Source organism: Dermacentor silvarum, chromosome 10 (assembly GCF_013339745.2).
Source record: "Dermacentor silvarum isolate Dsil-2018 chromosome 10, BIME_Dsil_1.4, whole genome shotgun sequence".
NCBI classification, from domain to species: domain Eukaryota; kingdom Metazoa; phylum Arthropoda; class Arachnida; order Ixodida; family Ixodidae; genus Dermacentor; species Dermacentor silvarum.
Window position 1 is genome coordinate 78,881,253 of NC_051163.1, and position 16,088 is coordinate 78,897,340.

The window sequence follows — 16,088 nt, forward strand, 5'->3', positions numbered from 1 at the left end:
GGTACTTTAACCATATCTTGCCCACTGCACGTGCAGCTCGCACGTGCAGTGGAATTGCCGAAGAAAGGGGATGTAAAACTGATAAGTTACTATCCCCCAATATCGCTAACATAGTCATGCTGTAAGATGCTAGAACACATCATAGCTAACTTAATTACTAAATTCTTAAATGATAACAGTGTTCTTTCACCTACGCAGCATGATTTTCGAAAAGGTTTTTCCACTGTCCTCCAATTATCATTGGTTATCCATTCTTTTGCGAATATTTTAAACAAATTCGGCCAGGTAGATGTAATATTCTTAGACTCCAGGAAAGCATTTAACCTTGTTGCGCACTCGAAATTCATTGAAAAAAGCTTCGATTAAATAACCCTTCTTGTTTCATTATTAATTGGGTTTCAGCGTACCTCACGAACCGAAAACAGTTGTCAAGTATTGACACTTAACCAATCCTGTGAGCTCCCAATTACCTCAGGTGTTCCTCAGGGTAGCATTCAAGGGCCTTTATGGTTTTTAATATACGTATAATAATGAAATTACCAGCTTACTCCCTGAAACCGTTCAAATAAAATTATTCGCTGATGATTGTGCGCGGTTTGGTGAAGTAACCGGCCGCGGTGATCAGATAACCCTGAAAAATAACGTTCAATATCTCCCTTCTTGGTGCTGCCGTTGGAATATGGAACTCAATGCTGACAAGACAGTGGGATGAAAATACCTAAAAAAATTGTCTATCTGTTCCTTATGCCCTAGGATCTGTACCACTTGGCCTCACAAATAACAAATAGCATACACCGGAACGCTCACATTACGAACATTACGAGCGTTTCGTAAACTTTGTCTTCAACGTCATAAACTAAAACAAGCTCCCGCTGAAGCTAAACGTTTAGCCTACACATCGCTATTAGCACCAAACTTGAGTATGCATGCATAGTATGGGCCCCTTACACCAAAACTAACATTGCTGCATTAGAAAGAATTCAGCGTAAAGCTATAACATTTAAAATTTTAAAAATTCAAGCGCTCAGAGTCAATATAAATGTGAGTCAGGATTCGCGGCAGTGAGGGAAGAATAATGACTGGAAAAGAATTTTTAAAAGTTAGTGATGTTTCTCTTCGTAAAAGCGGTTCACAGTCGCAAGCTTTCACTCGCACATATATAGCATACGGCGGGATCACGAGACGAACCCGGTACGTCCATCTCACGCACAGCACCCGTAGGAACTGCCAGAGAAGGTAAACCCTGCACGCGTCCGCCTAGCCTCCTCCTCGGCGAAGCTTCGCCTCTTTGCTCGTTCCCTGCTTTTCTCAACGCCACCTACATTTCCTTCTAGGTGGCGTTGCATTGAGGCGCGCGCTCAGCACGCTCCTTCCTACTTTCCCGGGGCGCAATTCGCCACCTTCAGGTGCCTTCCTCCTCCGCTTCCTTCGCGGCTGCACACTACCCATCACCGATTTCACTTATGAGCCACTTAGGCTAACGCATAAAAAAGTTATAGGGTATTACGTACCAAAACCACGATCTGATTATGAGGCATTATGACGGGGCGGCATTTCACCCCGTCGAAATGCCGCCGCCGTGGCCGGGATATGGAACAGAATTCGAACTTGTGAAAATAAAGAGAGGCTGGGAGAGGGCGGCACTTTAGAACTTGTGGCCCGCAAAGCTTTAATTGTTTGGATTTATTACTATTTCGCCAGTAAGTACGACTTATACAGTTGATATGCCCAATGTGTCCTATGCGAACTGCACGTGACAACGGGATCCCATTTGAGTAAATTGAGGAATGTAGGAGTAAGTTAGAGAAATGGTAGATATGGTATGCGGTGTGATTTAAACATTGTTGGTGAATTACAATCTTTGCAGATAAATAGCGAATTCTCGTTTTTATAGGGTACTAAGCGAACTGCGCAGCAGGTTCGCGGACTCTATGGACAACCAAGAGCAACGCGCAGTAATTTCGTTTGGTTGAAATCTACGTCTGAGTTGTGGTTAGTGGTAGTGCGTATTTGTAACTCTGTGGGTAAATTGAACCCTTTGCAGTAAAATACCTTTTTGCGATGCTTGAAACATCGTAAGAAGCGTTATACTCAAACATAGGTCACATGTGTCTTGGGATAACGAAATTGGGACCCAACTATAGATATTGTATCAATGTTTGTCACGTTATAGGTCATATGCATGCAGTATTCGTAGCGATATAAAAAATTGGCTGAGATTCAACTCTTGTAAACCTGGTTATCACAAGCGAAAGGTCTGTTTGGCTTGGTTTTGCAAACACTATGCACGCAGTGTTTCATTAATGCACGCTTTCCCGCTTGGTAACCTGCTCTATAACATGCTATAGCCTGGCCCTTTGCTCCGGCGTTTGAGAATCTAAGTTTGCCTTTGCTTGAGATTTCGCAGTCTGGCCGTCTAGCTATATCTACTGATTGATTGGATTCAGCCTGTCGCTTGCGCTGAAGCGCACTCAAAGACGGACCAGTCGGCGCGCCAGCCATGGCAAGACTGAGCGACCAAGCGCCGGCGAAGCCGTCTTTAAACCCTCGCCTAGTCACGTGGTACCGCAGCGGCGAGGCTCTGAGCAAGCGCAGCTATGACGCCTATCCACAGCAGATCACGTGGCGTGACGTCACAGCTGCCACACTTGCGTTGTGGAGGCTCGCTATACGGCGGCTCAAGGTCACTACGACATGATGAATGACCTTGCGGGGCATGGCGTAGTAAAGCTTATGCTCTAATATTATATTAAAATTGTTGGAAAGAAAGAGCTTCAGATGAAATTAGCTGTGAATCTGCAATGGTCGAACAAGTCTGCCACGTTGTTGATCACTTCGTCATGGGCTGTTGTAAAGGGACGACAGGAAGTTAACTCTAAAGTGAATAATTTGATAACACAAAATTCTGTGCAGCACTAAACCTAAACAGACGAACTGACTAGGTCGAAGATCTCAACAAGACAAATGCGAGCACTTTGCCATTGGCGGTGCAATGAGGTGTATACGTATATGCCGCGTACACATTTAGGCTTTTTTCATTCATTATTGTAAATTTATTTAATATTATCGCCCATACCTTTAGGTTATCGATGATTGTTTCGTTTGCTGGGACGTCCGGATGGATACCAACAAGCACGTCAACGTATCCTCCGTACGTGTCGTCAATTTTAAGACCGCTGACATTCGTTACGACGACGAAGATTGCCACAGGAAAAAGCAGACGCTTTAGCGGAACCATGGGTGCCTCTGTAAAAAAAAAAAGAACCAACAAAGAAAACATGCGTGAAAGAAAATTCTCCATGTAGTTGGCAATCAGATTCAGAAAATCACCCGTAGTCTCTACGTGAGCACTGCACGGGCCGATTTTTTCAGCCCGGGCATGGGCCGGGCCCGTTTTTACGTTGAGCTGCCCGCCCGAGCCCGATTAGAACTTTTATGGCAAAACCCGGGCCCGGCCCGGGCCCGGAAATAATCTACGTTACCCGCCCGGCCCGGCCCGGCCCGCCACCCCTTTATCTTAGGCCTGATCCCGAACGGAACAGCTCGGGCTACACGCCGAGCTCGGGCTACACGCCACCATTTTCCTGTCATACATAAAACCGTCTTTGGGCAGTCATGGTAGCAAGGAGAAATATGCGGAAATCTTCCGCATGGGGCTGCAAAAGAATGATGTCTAAACAGGCCTTAGAAATATGTTCGAGAAACAGAGCGTGCACAGACAGCAGAACCGTAAAAGCTGAGGAGCAACGCAGGTCGACGAAGGCTGCACTTCCGGCGCCTTTTGCCTCATGAGATGCAGCAACCCGAATGCGCACATTGTTCAGAAGCCAAACACCGCAAGCCTCGTTACAACATCGAGATGCCTCTACACTACGAGCACTGGAGTTGGTAGCTCCGATGCTTGTGGTCAATCAGCTCGTGAAATCAGTGGTTAATGTTAATACCAAAAGCAAGCATACGAGAAAACCCAAATGGTAAAATTCTGCCTCACCTGCGGTCTAGTGTCCGTGATTACCAAAGATGTACACGTCGCTACGACAAATTATACATTACATTGCACAAAAGTTCTTGGGGCCTTTTTCTCTTGACAACGAAGGCGTTAACACACATCAACAATAAGAAGAGACTGCCGCTCGTAATGATGCACCTAAAATAACGGCGGCGCGTTTTGTTTGTTGCTGGTGAAGGGACAGTCTCTTTTGGTGTCGATTTAACTCTGTTCCGAGCAGGCAATTATTCTTCTTGCATAGCTTGTTGGAAATCTTTCTCTTTCGCTTTGATACTTCCCGTGTTCACTCTAAGCCACGGAAAAACACACTGAAACAAATTCAGGAACAAGTTCGCAGTGAAGAGAAATGCTGCTGCAAGCCGGTTTTAAAACTTGCGACAACGTAGCCGCACACTTGCAGACGTATTTCGCCTCTATATCCATTTTTTTTTTCGCTATGGCTAATTATAAAAATACCAGCGCTGACGCATGGTCAGTCACTTCCACGAGCATGCCACTCTCAATATGCCTTTCTTTTTTTTTTTTTTTTTACTGGCCGCAGGCGGATAGTGCCCCTGGCACATACGAGACGTATACGAGACGGGCGCTTCACACCGGCCGTTCTGCGGACTGGTCATGGCACAGCAAGTATTAAAGCGCTACTCACACGCTATCACTTTCTCAAGCTATTAGGGGGTAATATCTCCTTCGCGAGACTTTCGCGTGACTCGGCGCCAGACACGTCAAAGTAGACGGCAGCACACGTTCCCTGCATTGTGCGAAGATAGAGTTTCGCACGGCGCAAGCAACGTAGCCGTATACGCCGACGCTACAGTGCAGGCATCGCGCTGTATATGGCTCAGTGTTTACCAAGCAAAGCTAACTACCCCTTTCGCATGAGCCTCATGTAAAGAAGCAAAGTAGCTCACCGCGTTCGCAGAGCAAATGTAGTTCTGGGATGCTTCGGAGCTGATCTCGTCTGCTGCGCCGTACGCAATCCCGCCTTCGCTGAATTGGTGGTTCTCGGCGATGTTCCGGGTAGGAGAACGTAGCGGCCATCTTGAGAAGCCCGCAGCTGCTCCACCTTCATGTTCTGCGTGAGAATAGTACTTGCATTAGGGCGCGCAAAGGTCGCAGGTGTACGCTTGAAGTCAGCGCACGAAAATATATAGTAAGTAAAAATAACACGAAGCTCGAAAACAAAGTATCAGGTTGGAAGGCAAATCATTTGCGGTGGCGGTCACCCCTTAAAAAGAACGAAAAAAGAGCAGCGAACCCGACTACCTCGATAAGAAACGTACAGCAAAAGAAGGGCTGAATGATGGGCGAATGAATAGAAAAATGGAAACACAATATTGACCAGTACTCAACCCGAACGAGGACCGTTGGCCGACAAAGGAGCCGTTCTGTTCGGAGCATGGACTTGCGCGGACCACGAGATGGCACCTGGCCCGTGGTCCTCTCGGAATGGTGATGTTAGCAATTGCCTAAAAAATGACTCGCACCCACTGCACTGGGAATAGTTCAAGAATCGGATCATATTTCGAGAAAAACAGATATAAATAAGAATGATAAAAAAGGAAAAAAAAAACATAACGTGAAATAGGATGGCCAACGTCGGCGAAGCAAGAAAAGAAATAACAGATGTGTAGAAATAAGAGAAAGCAAAGAAGTGTTGTAAACACTTTCTCGTGCATTTATAAGTCAATCTTCATATTCGACTATTTTCAACATGAAATCTTTAATATGGTATTACGAATGATAAAGAAATCACCCGTCGGGGTGGCTCAGTCAGCTAAGGCGTTGCGCTGCTGAGCACGAGGTCGCGGTATCGAATCCCGGCCCCGGCGGTCGCATTTCGATGGAGGCGAAATGCAAAAACGCCCGTGTGCTTGCGTTGTAGTGCACGTTAAAGAACCCCAGGTGGTCAAAATTAATCCGGAGCCCTCTACTATGGCGTGCCTCATAATCAGAACTGGTTTTGGCACGTAAAACCCCAGAAAGAAGATAAAGAAATCGTGAGTTTATTGCAGCGAAGAAATAAAATACGGAACCACACTGAACGCAACATGCTTGCTTCGCAGAGCTAATCGCAGATGGTTAAGCAAAACGGTCGTATTCCTGTAACCTAGCAATAATTTTTCCATTACAACAATACAACATAAAATTAACCATACATTACGAACCCGAACCTGCAGTAGTTTCTTCTGTTGAGTGCAAACGTAGTGCCAGTAGACATAAAGAACTTGATCAATATATTTTTTTATTGCGATAGCAATTATATGGGCACTTCAACCGGATTTTTGCCGTCGTCGCCGTCGCCCTGAGGTTCCGTATAGATTCCAAGGTTGATAAAACCTTCGCCGCGCGCCGTATGCGCGAGTGAAAGCGTGCGGGGGACGCGCGCTATCACGGAGAGCGAACGCACGGCGGAAAGCAAACGCGACCGTCGCGCGAAAGGCCATGGGGGTATGGGAGGAGGGAGGGAGGCGGGGCGACGCTGTGCTGCTTCACCAAATGCTTATCTTGCAACCAGGCGCAAGGGGAATTGGCCACTCAATCTCCCACGCGAAAGCAAGAATGCGGGAAGGCAGCGCGGGAGGGAGGGGGGGGGGGGGGGGCAGCTTCTTCTCTGCCAACAACTTCTCCTCTGCACAACTCCTCTGCACTTTGCCCGGCGCTGGCGGTCGCCCGCACCGTCTCTAATCTCCACACGGCTCTGACCTTTGTATGCGCTGTGCATTCGCCGCTCAGTTTACGTTGAAGCGATTGACCGCGCGAACAATTCGCCCGCTGCGGCGGCTGCGCTTGCTGCCAGCGTTTTGACAGTCGTTGTCTGCGGTCATTCGGTGTGATCTATTCTTGTTTGCTTGTGCGCGCTGACCTCACGCTTGTTAATTCAGTTAGTCCAAATGTATCCAAGTTTATGCAGCCGATAAATATACTATCCCTACTCCGAATAGCTCTCTACCAATTTGCTATCGCAATTGATGCTTCGCCTTTCGGGCGAAACTGCGACATTTTTTATTGCCTATGTGGTATAGATGAGGTACTGCCAGACGGGATCTGTATACGTTACACTATGGTATATGATAGTTCTGTAAAATAAAAACTACAAAATAATTATGTTCAGCTCTATCGGTCAGTTACCGTTTTACATGAAAGAAAGAAAAACAGGAGGACAGGTTTCGTAGACCGCAAAACATTCAAAAATGAAAAGTGCCCAACTGAAAGTTGCGAAGAACAAATTCCACATCAGCCAGCCGTCACGTCATTCATGAATTTCCACAATATCTACTCCGTACTCCTTAACAATGTATTTAAAAACGTGGATGGCATTGTATTCCAAGTAGTATTATAGAATGGTGCTAAAGATCGACAGCCCAAATATTACTTTCAAATTCGTGACGTCAAAATGACGTACATAATATTCATAATACTTAAAATACGTACATATTAATAAATATTCAAATTAGACCTCTCTGTTTATTCGGCTGGTATCCAACTTTTTCCAGCAAAAACAGCGGCAATGGAGCTTTGAAGGAACACTTGAAAAGTCTAATCTATAATAGTGCATGTTTCTTTTGGGTGGCCTTTTAAATAATTTTTTGTTTAATAGGTTGGACACCATTGCTGTTTGCAGGCATAACTAAGGTGCAGAAATGCTCTGCATTTTGATGTTTTTATCTGAACCGTAAACTTTATACTGGGGCTGTATACTCTAATGCATTATTGAATTGTCTACCTTTCTATGCTTCGTCGTCGGCTTTGGCAAGGTGACAATAACTATGGCGCAACACTATCTTTGAACATATCGGGCACTGTGGTGCAGCGGATGTATAGATAATAGAAGATCAAGTGTGTAGTCGCAAAGCACGGAAGCTTTCTTCTATGCTTCACGCATTCTTTACGCACGCAGAAGTTTCATAAAGCCGCTTCTCTGCCACATCGTGAACGCGCCACATCTTTTTTTGCACAAACATATCTATCGCGTAAGGGTAATGTTGCTGGAAAACAAAGAACTAGAAAAAAATTTGTCGTACGAGAACAGTAGTCCGAGTCAAATGAAATCAAACGTTATTCCGACATTCGGGATGCTGAGGGCCGTGGTAAAAAAAAAGCAAAGGAGGGAGAGGCAAATACAGCAATGCGAAGATGCACCTAACACCTGAAATTAAGAAATTGTGCCTAATATAAACCACAGAATAATCTCAGAGAAAGTATGAATACAGATCTAATAGAAACATAATAACAATGCCTGGTGTCTTACATTAAAGGTAGGCGATGAATACATTATATCACACTAAACGCAACATCAGCATCATGGGTATAGAATATGCAAAACTACAAATGAGATGCACCGAATCACCCACTATAAATAAAAATTCATGGGTCCGCAACATTCATATGAAGACGTATTACCGTAGAAGCTGTTTAGGCTGCACACATGGGCTGCATACATTATTAAATCATGCATTTTCTTTTTCATGCGGCACCGCACTACGTCGACACAAGCGCCGCCGCGGTCACCGCACCTCCCACGCATCTGCCGCAACCACTGCTGCAGCCGCGCCGGCACCTCCGACGCTTCGTGGCGTTATAATCACCGAAGCGCAGGCCACGTGCACAGACGCCGTCGCCACACTCTTTCTCCCTCTCATTATTCATCAAAGAGGATTTAAAACAAATAAGGCGCATGAAGGCCAACTTTCTTGACTAAGTGCACTTTCTTATACAGGGTGTCTCTTTTTAGCTGCGCCAATTTAAAAAAACATTGCCTGTGTGCAGTTCGCACAATTATAATCCTTGATCTAAACTGCTCGTTGAGGCGGCCATTACTTCCACGAGAAATCAAAACGCCTCATTGAATAATTAACATAATTACGCTAATTAACGTTTTCATTAATTATTTTACGGCACATCTTTCAATCTACGAATTATAGCCGCTGAGTTCGCAAGGCGTATCCATTTGGAACGAATTCTCAGGACTGAACGAGTTTCGAGATATTAATTTTCAAAGTGTCCGACAAAATGCATCGGCTTTCCAGTTAACTTTTTGAGGGAAACGCTGTTTTATGATGTGAAGCACAAAAGTAACTGGAACACCAATGCATCTCCTCGGATACTTTGAAAATTAATATCTCGGAACTAATATCTTTCTTCTGCCCCGGCGGCGGCGGAACTCCAGCAACGCAATGCGGCGGATGTATGTTGGTCAAACAGATATCAAGCAACGTCGCAGTCTGTGCAGTGACACGGGTTGCCTTAGAAATTACGTTTTTGCAAGCAAAACAATTCGCTGGTAGTGTAAACTGATGTGACGATGCATCCTGAGATAACATATCGATATTTACGTCACCCATTACCACAAATGGGAAGTCAGTGTGACACAAGTATTCCAGCACGTCCTGCATGAACTTAGCAAACCCAGTTTTACTCTCAACAGGTGGTCTATAAACGACCGCAGCAAATGCTTTTACTAGGCGTGTCATGAGACACTCTACAATCTCGTTATAGTGGGATATTGGGAGATAACTTCATGTTTTAGTGACTGCTTAACGTAAATAGCCACACCACCTCCGCTTCATAAAGGACGCACTAGGCCACTGTATAATTATAGTTTTCAAAGTATGGTCTATCTTTGCCTACAGATACACTCTAAAAACAGTTGCACCCTTTGGGGTGCATTTTTGCCACACAACAATAATCGTCATCTGTCTTGCGAGCGTTTCCTATCTTGAAAACTCTGCGCTTGCTACTTTCCTGTCGTGAACGCTGTTTCACGCTGATAACGCTCTTGCCGTTCGTGACCGAGAAGTGCCGGGCGCACAGCGTTAAAGAAGGGAAAGCCACGCAAGTCAGATGACGATTATTGTTCTGTGGCAAAAATACGCCCCAAATGGTGCAACTGTTTTTAGAGTGTAGCCTCGTTTCAGAGAACAACCGTAAGTCCAAACTAAATTAAAAGGAGCTACAGATATTGTCGCGTAGTAGTGACGCTTAAGTAAACAGTCGTAAAACTGTGTATGACGAGACCGGTTGTTTATTGGGCGAACCTGTACCAACAAAAGCAAGCTACACTCAAAGCACAACGATAGCGGCGAACACAGTCGGCGATCGTCGAAAATCTGATCTGCGGCGAAACGCGTCGGCTTTTATACGTGAGTCATCGAAGGTTCCAGATTAATCCCTGGTGCCCGCGTGTCTTGCAGAAAGTTCTAGACAATTCGCGTCGCTCAAACAATCAGATTACATGAGCGTCGGTGACCACAGACGACGGATAGAAGCATCGATAACGTTCGAGAAGCTTCCGATGCAGGCGCGATCTGCGCCGAGCGATAACGTTTAACATTGGTTAGCCGGTGGAAAGCGGCCACCGGTGAAAGATAAACATGTATACGTGTCAATATCACGGATCATATATGTCTCGTTGCGTATGCTGCATGTGTTTAGATGAAAGACCTTGATGCGCCTGCGCGCATCCCGAAGTAAACTATTCAAGGAATGGCTATCATGATAATCCTCGCTATAGGCGTTGCTCTAACAGTGCTCATGAAACTTGCGAGCGTCTGTCAATTTGGGCGTCTGTCAATCTGTCAACCGTGTTTAATCTCCAGCAGTTCCTCTTGCTTCTGCGGTCATCTTATCGAGGTCGTTAGCGTTTCTTATTTTCAGTACAGACGAGCCCTCGTTTCTACGTGATGGGATGCCCACCGTCATACTGGGCTATTTAATGTAGGCTCAATGAGTAATTGAAGCACTCGAGATGCGATAACAAAGAAAGAGGCGCCGACCGCCGCTATCTTCAACGAAATTCTACTTGAAGATTTCGTCAGAGCGCACATATGCAGACTACTAGGTGCCTCACTGAATGCTTACGAAGCACAATTGCTTGCGCAATACAAATGATGATTGCTCCCAGTGGAGCGCTCCAGCAGAGAAATATCAGAAAATGTTTCGTAATAATTAATAAAGTACGTAATATATATATATATATATATATATATATATATAATCATATCATAAGAAGCCAACAAACATTGACACCAAGAACAACATAGGGGAAATTTCTTGCACACACTAATTTAATTAAAGAAATCATAAATTAATGGAAATGAAAACGGATGAAAAAACAACTGTCCGCAGGTGGGGAACGAACCCACGTCTTCGCATTACGCGTGCGATGCTCTCACCATTGAGCTACCGCGGAACCGTTTTCCCATCCGCTTTCAAGGGTATTTATGTTTTACAACTAGAACTAACTCTGGGAGTGTTAGCCAGCGCCACCACTGTGGGTTTATTCACAAGTTGCCATCACCCAAAAAAGATCACGTGCTTGTGACGCCTGCGTCAGAAAGGGTGTTGCACATCCTCCCCTAGGCTTGTGAGTGGTGGCGCTGGCTAACACTCCCAGAGTTCTAGTTGTAAAACATAAATACCCTAAAAAGCGGATGGGAAAACGGTTCCGCGGTAGCTCAATGGTGAGAGTATCACACGCGTAATGCGAAGACGTGGGTTCGTTCCCCACCTGCGGACAGTTGTTTTTTCATCCGTTTTCATTTCCACTAATTTATCATTTCTTTAATTCAATTAGTGGGTGCAAGAAATTTACCCTATGTTGTTCATGGTGTCAATGTTTGTTGGCTTCTTATGATATGATAAATAAAATCGGGTCCCTCGGTTACCTTTCTTCTCTTCCTATATATATATATATATATATATATAGTAGTAACTGGATTTTTCAATGGGCCAAGCGTATTTAGGAAAATCAGAAGCACAACTTCGCGGTTATCTTAGGTTTATTATTTTCCCAACAGTTTCGGTCGGTGGACCGACCTTTTTCAAGGGATACAGGAAAATCTTGCAACAGTCTTTTTATGTCTTTAGATATAAAAAGATATAAAAAGACTGTTGCAAGATTTTCCTGTATCCCTTGAAAAAGGTCGGTCCACCGACCGAAACTTTTGGGAAAATAATAAACCTAAGATAACCGTGAATTTGTGCTTCTGATTTTCCCATATCTATATATATATATATATATATATATATATATATATATATATATCATCAGCCTATATTTATGTCCACTGCAGGACGAAGGCCTCTCCCTGCGATCTCCAATTACCCCTGTCTTGCGCTAGCGTATTCCAACTTGCGCCTGCAAATTTCGTAACTTCGTCAACCCATCTGGTTTTCTGCCGACCTCGACTGCGCCTCCCTTCTCTCGGTATCCATTCTGTAACCCTAATGGTCCACCGGTTATCCATCCTACGCATTACATGGCCTGCCCAGCTCCATTTCTTCCGCCTAATGTCAACTAGAATATGGGCTATCCCTGTTTGTTCTCTGATCCACACCGCTCTCTTCCGGTCTCTTAATGTTAGACCTAAGATTTTTCGTTCCATCGCTCTTTGTACGGTCCTTAACTTGTTCTCGAGCTTCTTTGTTAACCTCCAAGTTTCTCCCCCATATGTTAGCACCGGTAGAATGCAATGATTGTACACTTTTCTTTTCCGCGACAGTGTTAAGCTCCCAGTCTGGATTTGGCAATGCCTGCTGTATGCACTCCAACCCAATTTTATTCTTCTGTAAATTTCTTTCTCGTGATCAGGATATATCTATATATATATATATATATATATATATATATATATATAGTTACGCTAAAGCTACGGAAGGACGGAAGAAGAGGAGAACGAAGTGCGCTTGTCCTTGGAGCGGCTCGGTGTCGGTGCGGCAACCCTTTGCCCCTTTTCATCGATTTATATTTAAATAAACGCACCCCAGCGTAACAATATATATATATATATATATACAATAATTTATTTCCGTAAAATGCGCAATACATTGTACAAGTAAACCAGGGGAATAGACCCTCTTCAAACTTGAGGTAAAGGAGAAATTGAATTCAGTGAATCTGAAATAATTGAGAGGCTATCACGGCAGCTGCTTTAGCGCCTTATACAGCACTTTTTATTCACTGGCATGTTACATAGTAAAGTATATCGAATGAATTGCCATAGCTCACGGGTTCACTGTGCCCTCCTATATATAAACGCATTTGAAAAGCTTAAAAGGACAACAAAAGGCAGCGCTAGAAACGCGTTAAGGAACTGGAGCTTTTAACTAAAGGAAAATAGATATGGAAAAATGAATGGGCACATAAGTAGACATTTGCAAACCACACAAATGTATTAAATAAGAAACTGTACAAAAAAAGTCCCAGGCCTGCGCAGCACACGCAGCACAGTCCCAGGCCTGCGCAGCACACGCAGCACAGTCACGGCGTAAGCTGCAGAAACGGCTTCATGGGAGTTTAATTTTCTGCGCCCAGCACACACAGGGTCTTCGCGGCGAAGGGTCTTCGCGGCGAAGTCTCTTCGCGTCGTCTTCACGAGAACAATTTGAACTGTCCACCTGGCGTCAACAGCGAGCTGTGGCTTGAGCCGTAACACGTCGGGCTCTGCACAGCGGTCTGCTGAGCCTGACGTTGCCTGATTGCAGCCGCGCGAGTAGCTCTACGATTCGCAGCAGAGGTTCGTACTTTGCGAAGAGGCGCCGTAAAGTGTACCGAAGAGTAAAGACAAGCATCCAGACTACATGGCGCACATGTCACATTCCTTGACCCGTGGCATGTGCGATGCTGTTGATGATGATGATGCTGGTTTATTGGCATCCCCATCGAAACGGGGTGGTTAACCACCCTGTTTCATTTCTCTCCTGTTGTCGTGATGGGGAGGCCACATTTACGGGGGTATGAGCCATTGCTTAAGGGGGATAATCCATTCATTGTCTTTCGTAACGGACAGATTTATTTTGAAGCAATTTAATTTCGAAGAATCGCAAGTGGCAATGACGGGCTAATGCTGCTAACTATGCCGCCGAGCTAATTAACCGAGCCAACATAGCCGTGTTTTGTACTCACGAAAAAAGCGTAGAAGAAGTTGTCAAAATAGCTACAGCTTTCTGCACAGCAGCAGGTAGCGCGATCAGTTGGCCGAAATGCTTTGGATTTTGGCATGGAAACTGGCAGAGCACACCCGAAGTGTACTGCAATATGAATTGCACAGTTTGCCCAGGAGAGTAGCTCGGGATTCCGCTAAATTATTACCGAAATGCTGAGGAATATTGGTCTGAGGAAAACAAACGCGTTAAAAGTACTACCAATAAATGGGGTAGCCATAACTTTTCAGTGGTTGCAAGAGCTTCCGTTTGCAATGTGTTCCTAATTGCCAAAATGTTCTACGTGTTGCAAATGATGACCATAGCCAGAGGTTCGGTTCAAAAAATACACCGAGTGTTTGCGACCTTTATATGGGGATCGCAGTGGGAGCGCACGAGCCGGTGCAGTTTGTTCCATAAGGTGAAAAAGGGGGGTCTAGGGCTCTTGCACCTGTTCTTCAAGCGGTTGGTGAACAGATTCTTCTTTGTGCGGGATAAAACTGATGTTTCTTTGAGAACTGTGATCCAAGCACGATTACAGCATTATCTGTCTGATTTTTATTTATCATTTTCTTTGAAAGCAGGACCGCTTAGTTATTATTTGCGTGAAGTGGTCATGTCTATACACTTGCTCAAGGCAAGATTTTCATATGAATACTTGTCTGATGTGACGAAAAAGCGTTTGTATTGTGAAATTCGTGATCTGTTCCTACCAATACCTGTCTATCGAGCTGTCTACAAGCTAGGTCCTGAGCGCGATGAGCTAAAGCCTGTTAAAAAAAATTCCGGTCAGGCCCTCAATCGAAATGTTTTTTTTTTCATATCATACCGGCACTTTCCCTGTTAAGCCATAATTACAAAGTAAAGGTATTTTTTTTACCTTGGTCAGTAAACTGCTTATTCTGCAACAAACCGGAAACAATAGAGCATATTTTTCTAGACTACCGCGATGCCGTATTTCTGTGGCTTGTCCTACAAAGAACTCTCAAAAAAGAATTTCTTAAGCCCTTTTATGTGTATTTTGGATGTATCGTCATCCAAACCGATGACGATACATCCGACGTGGACACGCTTATGTCTGATGCCAGCGAGGCTCCTTCTAACGCCTCCGTTAGTGACAACAAAGCTAAGAAGCGCAGCAAGAAGAGAGAGTACAACGCATTTCAATCGGTAATTACTGAAATTAAGGAGGCACTCACGCAAATCTGCGGCAGACTCGACCGCCTAGAAAGACCAATCGCTCATCCCAAAACCACGAAAATCATCCCCACGCCGGACCCAGGGCCCATGTCTGCTCTGGGACCCCCACCTGCCCCGCCCGCACCCTCCAGGCCACCAGGTCCAATGAGTGAGCCGAGCATAAATGGGGCCATGCCAAACCATTACAATGGATAACGCACCACAATTTTTCAAGATCTGGCAATGGAACTGTAACTCATTCAACAAAAAGAAAGCTAACCTAACGCAATTCGTCAGATCATGTAAAGAAAAGCCACACGTCATCATCCTACAAGAGTGCGGGGCGGAAAAGAACATTCAACACATGTCCTTCTCGGGGTACAGGGTTTCCAGGCCGACCCTGGACCCCGAGTTCAAACAAGCCAGGGGCATTGCCACTCTCATCCGCAAAGACGTCAGCTTTGTGGAAAGGGGCACCCCGACATACAAGAAAGGCCTGGAATCCATGCTCACAGAAATAATTCCCAGTCGGGCCCTAAAGACCAACCTTTACATACTAAACGTCTACAGTTCCCCGACTGACAGACTCAGGAACTTTAACAAACTTCTCACATCAGCCGCGTCGCAAGCAAAGGACAGGCCGCTGATCGTTGCCGGAGACTTCAACGCGCACAACACCGTCTGGGGCTACGCCACCAATGACAGGAAGGGGATTAACCTTGCCGAGTGCGCGGACACCCTAAGCATGCAACTCATCACGGACTCAAGGTTCCCGTCGCGCAGAGGCAACTCGGTTAAGAGGGACACCACCCCGGACCTGACGTTCCTCGGAAACGCTGAGGGGTCGTGGGACAACCTGCAAGAGGACCTTGGAAGTGACCATTACATCCTGGAAATCAACGTCCGCATCACACCCACTCCTCCCAAGACGTACACCTACGTCGACTGGGATCTATTCAGAAGAATGAGGGCTAATGAG

The 16,088-nt window shown here is 45.2% G+C and overlaps 1 protein-coding gene and 1 non-coding gene across 2 annotated transcripts in view; both read right to left on the reverse strand.

The window, feature by feature from the left end:
- Positions 1-16,088, reverse strand: part of LOC125941049 (acyl-coenzyme A thioesterase 13-like) — a 149,661-nt gene that overhangs the window by 36,920 nt on the left and 96,653 nt on the right. The window lies entirely within an intron of this gene.
- On the reverse strand, positions 11,127-11,198 carry Trnat-cgu (transfer RNA threonine (anticodon CGU)). The gene has a single exon. It is a non-coding gene; the product is annotated as a tRNA-Thr (tRNA).